At 38.7% G+C, this 6,199-nt stretch overlaps 1 pseudogene across 1 annotated transcript; it reads left to right on the forward strand.

Moving 5' to 3' along the window:
- Positions 1–338: 338 nt before the first annotated feature.
- LOC126944935 (non-histone chromosomal protein HMG-17-like) lies at positions 339–811 on the forward strand (annotated as a pseudogene). Its single transcript, XR_007722229.1, has one exon. The product of XR_007722229.1 is annotated as a non-histone chromosomal protein HMG-17-like (transcript).
- Positions 812–6,199: the final 5,388 nt, after the last annotated feature.

Below are 6,199 nucleotides of genomic sequence, written 5' to 3' on the forward strand. Positions count from 1 at the left end.
GCCTCAGTCTCCCGAGTAGCTGGGACTACAGAGGTGAACCACCACACCTGGCTAGCTTTCTGTATTTTAGTACAGACAAGATTTCACCATCTGGCTAATTTTTAAATTTTTATTAGAGATGGGGTTTCACTATGTTGGCCAGGCTGGTCTCAAACTGCTCACCTCAAGTGATCCACCTGCCTGGGCCTCCAAAAGTACTGGGATTACAGTTGTGAATCACCATGCCCAGACAGGAAACTTACAATCATAATGGAGGGTGAAAAGGGAAGGAGGCATATCTTGTATGGCAGCAGGAGAGAGAGCGAGCAAGGGGGAAGTGCCACACTTTAAAACCACCAGCTGGAGCAGTGTGAAGAAGAGGTGAGAACGACCCCCGGACCGACCAAAGCCCGCGCGCGCTGCATCCCGCGTCCAGCACCTACGTCCCGCCGCCGTCGCCACCATGCCCAAGAGAAAGGCTGAAGGGGATGCTAAAGGAGATAAAGCCAAGGTGAAGGACGAACCACAGAGAAGATCCACGAGGTTGTCTGCTAAACCTGCTCCTCCAAAGCCAGAGCCCAAGCCTAAAAAGGCCCCTGCAAAGAAGGGAGAGAAGGTACCCAAAGGGTAAAAGGGAAAAGCTGATGCTGGCAAGGAGGGGAAGAACCCTGCAGAAAACGGAGATGCCAAAACAGACCAGGCACAGAAAGCTGAAGGTGCTGGAGATGCCAAGTGAAGTGTGTGCATTTTTGATAACTGTGTACTTCTGGTGACTGTACAGTTTGAAATACTATTTTTTATCAAGTTTTATAAAAATGCAGAATTTTGTTTTACTTTTTTTTTTTTTAAAGCTATGTTGTCAGCACACAGAACACTTCATTGTTGCTTTTGGGGAAGGGGCACATGTCACTAATAGAATGTCTCCAGAGCTGAATTGATGTGGGGAAAACACCTTTCCTTTCTAGTTTTGAGAGACTTCCTCTTGGTTCCCAGGAGGAGGGAGTCCCTGACTTTGACACACATGGCCACCTTGGCACAAAAGCCTTGTGGTATGGAAAAACAAATTTGTTTTTATGTCCTCTTCTCCCTTTCCATCTTTCAGCATAGACTTAACTCCCTTAAGCCCAGACATCTGTTGGGACCTGACCTCTAGTCATTGGTTACCAGTGTGGCAACCTGGACTTCCCAGTAATGCCACTGAGATGGCACCTGTCAAAACAGCATTGGTTCCATTTCTAGATTGTGGATCTTCAGATAAATTCTGCCATTTTCATTTCACTTCCTGAAAGTCAGGGTCGGCTTGTGAAAAGTTGTTAAACAACATGCTAAATGTGAAATGTCAACCCTCACTCTAAACTTTCCCTGTTCAGAGCATCAGATGAAGACTTCATTGGGTTTTATAGTGGCTTTCTGATTTTTGGTAGTGCATTGAAGAAGGGAGTTTGAAAGTTGTTGTATACTGTTAACGATTGTCTGCCCATGTCCTGCCTGAAATACCATGATTGTTTATGGAAAGTATCTTTAATAAAGCTGGATACAGTTTGGCTTGGAAAAAAAAAAAAATAAAACCACCAGCTCTAGTGAGAACTCACTCCCTCTCATGAGAACAGCAAGGGAGAAATTCACCTCCATGATCCACTCATCTCCCACCAGGCCCCTACTCTGACATGTGGGGATTACAGTTCAAGATGAGATTTGGGTGGGGGCACACAGCCAAATTGTATCGCCCGGGAATAAAGCCCAGTACCCAATACTTATCTTTTCTGCTCCTTTCCCTCCTCCCATTCTCCACCCTCAAGTAGACCTCAGTGTCTTATTCCCTTCTTTGTGTTTAATTTTATTAAAATAGTGTCACATTGTGAATATTCTTTTGAAATTGGTTTGTTTACCATTATTAATTCTAAGATTCATCTGTGTTGATGTATGAGTTTTCATCATTTAGCTTGCACTTACAAGTGAGAACATGTGGTATTTGGTTTTCTCTTGCTGCATTAGTTTGCTGAGGATAATAGCCTCCAGCTCCATCCATGTTCCCACAAAAGACATGATTGTGTTCTTTTTTATGGCTATTACTTTTCAACCGAATAGTTGTGATGGTTTCCACTCCCCACTTCCACTCTGGAACCCCTGCACCCCCAGTAATTCTCCATAGTGCAACTCAATAGGGCATGTTCCCCTTTTATCCCTTTTAAAATGACAAAATATTTAATATGTACAAAAACATGTAAGTACATATATGTAAGCATATGGAGGCGGTGAGGCATGGACGTTAAACAGCCCCTGTAAGCACCCCTTGCACCCTAGGAAATGGAACAGTAGCAAATCCTCTTATGCCTCATTTGCCCTTCTCAATACTCTTGGAAACTGGTTCTTTCTTTCTTCCTTCCTTTCTTCTTCCTCCTCCTCCTCTTCTTCTCCTCCTCCTCCTCCTCCTCCCTCCTTTTCTCCTCCTCCTCCTCCTCCCTCCTCTTCTTCTCCTCCTCCTCCTTCTCCTCCTTCTCCTTCTCCTCCTCCTCCTCCTCCTCCTCCTCCTCCTCCTCCTCCTCCTTCTTCTTCTTCTTCTTCTTCTTCTTCTTCTTCTTCTTCTTCTTCTTTCTTCTTCTTCTTCTTCTTCTTCTTCTTCTTCCTATTCTTCCTCTTCCTCTTCCTCCTCCTCCTCCTCGTCCCCCTCCTCGTCCCCCTCCTCCCCTTCTCCTCCTCCTTCTTTCTTCTTCTTTCTTCTTCTTCTTCTTCTTCTTCTTCTTCTTCTTCTTCTTCCTCTTCTTCTTCTTCTTCCTCTTCTTCCTCTTCTTCCTCTTCCTCTTCCTTGTTTTTCTTTCTTTTCTTTCCTTTTTTTTTTTCTTTTTTGAGATGGAGTCTTGCTCTGTCATCCAGCCTGGAGTGCAATGGCATGATCTCAGCTCACTGCAACCTTCACCTCCCGGGTTCAATCAATTGTCCTGCCTCAGCCTCCTGAGTAGCTGGGATTACCAGTGTGCACCACCATGCCTGGCTAATTTTTGTATTTTTAGTAGAGACAGAGTTTCGCCATGTTGGTCAGGCTGGCCTTGAACTCCTTGCCTCGTGATCTGCCCGCTTCGGTCTCCCAAAGTCTGGGATTACAGGCATAAACCCCTGTACCCGGCCTTTTTCTTCTTTTCTTTTCTTTTTTTTTTGAGACGCAGTCTTGCTCTGTCTCCCAGGCTGGAGGGGAGTGGCGCGATGTCGGCTCACTGCAACCTCCGCCTCCCGGGTTCAAACGATTCTCCTACCTTAGCTGAGATTACAGGTGCACACCACCACACCCTGCTATTTTTTTGTATTTTTAGTAGAGATGGGGTTTCACCATGTTGACCAGGATGGTCTCAATCTCCTGAACTCATGATCCACCTGCCTTGGCCTTCCAAAGTGCTAGGATTACTGGTTCTTTCTAAAATTATTCCCTTGCTTTCTTTTAGAGCTTTACTACACATGTAGTATTCCTAAGCAATTTATTATTTGGTTTTGCTTGTTTGTAAATTTTATTAAAATAGTGTCATGTTGTGAATATTCCTTTGAAATTGATTTGTTTACCATTATTAATTCTAAGATTCATCTGAGTTGATGTATGTAGCCATCAGTCAGTCATTTTCACCACTATTGAATGATCCATTGTAAAATCTGTATGTATAAATAGATAGCTATTTGCTTGTTGCTGCTTCTTTTCGTTCTCCTTGTTTCTCTTATGCACAATGCTTGTACCTGTCTCCTGGTGTACTTGTACAGGAGTTTCTCTTGGGTAGTGGCTAAAAAATAGCACTTTTCTCTCCCTCTACTCTTGGTAAGCAGTGTCTTTAATGCCATGACCCAGTACACACAGACACATGTAATTATTGTGACTTTTGGCGATGCACTTTGGCTGCATTTTCTATGCTATTCTATTTCTTTTTTTTAGAAGATGTTAGCCAGGTACACTGGCTCACACTTGGAATCCCTGCATCCCCGGTAATTCTTTATAGTGCAACCCTATTATATATCTAGAATTATATTATATATAATTCTATATAATTCTATATATAGTATATATTATATATAATTCTATATATAGTATATATATTATATATAATTCTATATATAGTATATATATTATATATAATTCTATATATAGTATATATTATATATAATTCTATATATAGTACATATAATATATAATTCTATATATAGTACATATATTATATATAATTCTATATATAGTACATATATTATATATAATTCTATATATAGTACATATATTATATATAATTCTATATATAGTACATATATTATATATAATTCTATATATAGTACATATATTATATATAATTCTATATATAGTACATATATTATATATAATTCTATATATAGTACATATATTATATATAATTCTATATATAGTATATATATTATATATAATTCTATATATAGTATATATATTATATATAATTCTATATAGTATATATATTATATATCATTCTATATATAGTATATATTATATATAATTCTATATATAGTATATATTATATATAATTCTATATATAGTATATATTATATATAATTCTATATATAGTATATATTATATATAATTCTATATATAGTATATATATTATATATAATTCTATATATAGTATATATAGAACCCATGTTCCCCTTTTATCCTCTTTAAAATGAAAAAATATTTTATGGGTACAAAAATATGAGTACATATATGTAAGCATTTGGAGGTGACAAATGATACATCAGAGGATTTGCTACTGTTCCATTCCCTAGGGTGCAAGGAGGGCTCACAGGGACTGTTTTATGGTCATGCCTCACCACCTCTGTATGCTTACATATATGTACTTACATGTTTTTGTACATATTAAATATTTTGTCATTTTAAAAGGAATAAAAGGGGAACATGCCCTCTTGGGTTGCACTATGGAGAATTACTGGGGGTGCAGGGGTTCCAGAGTGGAAGTGGGGAGTGGGAATCATTGCAATTGTCCATTGCATTGCTATTCGGGAGGCTGAGGTAGGAGGATTGTGTGAGCCCAGGATTTCGGGGCTGCAGTAAGCTATGATAACACCACTGCACTTCAGCCTGGGTGACAGAGCAAGACCCTGTCTCTACAGAAAAAAAAAGAAGAAGAAGCTGATACAGGTTACAAAAGGATTTCATGACTAACAAATTCATAGTGTGAAAAATCTTGAGTGCATATACGTACACATACAGAGATGATGAGGCATAGGGCAGTTTGGGCATGTACCCAGGAGTGGAATTGCTGAACCATGGGGTATATATGGACACGTTCAACTTTATCAGATAAGCCAAATGGTTCCGCAATGTAGTTATAATAATTGACCCCTCCCCAAACCAGAATAAGAATTGACATTTGCTCTGCATCCTCACTTCTTAATTTGTGCCTGTCCAGTCAGCGTAAGATGATATCTCATTATGATGTAGTGATATGCCTTTCCATGTTTTTTTGCCATTTTATTAGTGGATTTTTTTTGTCTTCATGATTTGTTAAAGTTCTTTATATTTTATGGATACTAATATTTTATTGATTATATTTAATGTATCATCTCCCAGCTTATATCTCATTTTTTCACATCCTTTATCAGCAAAGGATGATGAACAGAATTCTAAATTTTAATTTAGTCAAATTTGTCAATAGTTTCCTCTATAGTAATTTTTGGATCTTGTTTAAAAAATTCTTCTCATTTCTGAGGTCATAAAGATATTGCCCTAAGTTTTCTGCTAAAGAAAATTTTAAAACTTTGAATCTTTTAACACCAGGCATGTATGCAAGTTCTCTTTATTCCCATACGGGTTACCAATTGTCCCAGTACCATTTACTAAATAGCCCATTCTTTCCCCACTGACCTGCTGGGGCAAAGCTGTCGTGATCAAGCTTCACCAAGCGTATGGGTTCCTTTCTGCCCTCCCCTAAGTTCCCTTTGTCAATATGTCTATCCCTGTCAATACCACACCATCGTGGTTAAGGAGTATCTTGAGTGTTCTTGGCCCTTTGTTCTTCCGTATCCACTTTAGACCCAACTGGTTTTATGAAAAGCTCTGTTGAGACTTTGGAATTGCATTGACTCTAGAAGTCATTTTGGAACATCTCGATAATACTGACTATTCCATCAGAAACGAAAGACAGCTTTTCATTTCTTTACACGTTCTTTAATGTCCTTCAATAATGATTTGTCATTTTATCCATACTGTGGATTTAAGAGA

The sequence above is a fragment of the Macaca thibetana genome, chromosome 20 (assembly GCF_024542745.1).
Source record: "Macaca thibetana thibetana isolate TM-01 chromosome 20, ASM2454274v1, whole genome shotgun sequence".
Classification (NCBI taxonomy): Eukaryota; Metazoa; Chordata; class Mammalia; order Primates; family Cercopithecidae; genus Macaca; species Macaca thibetana.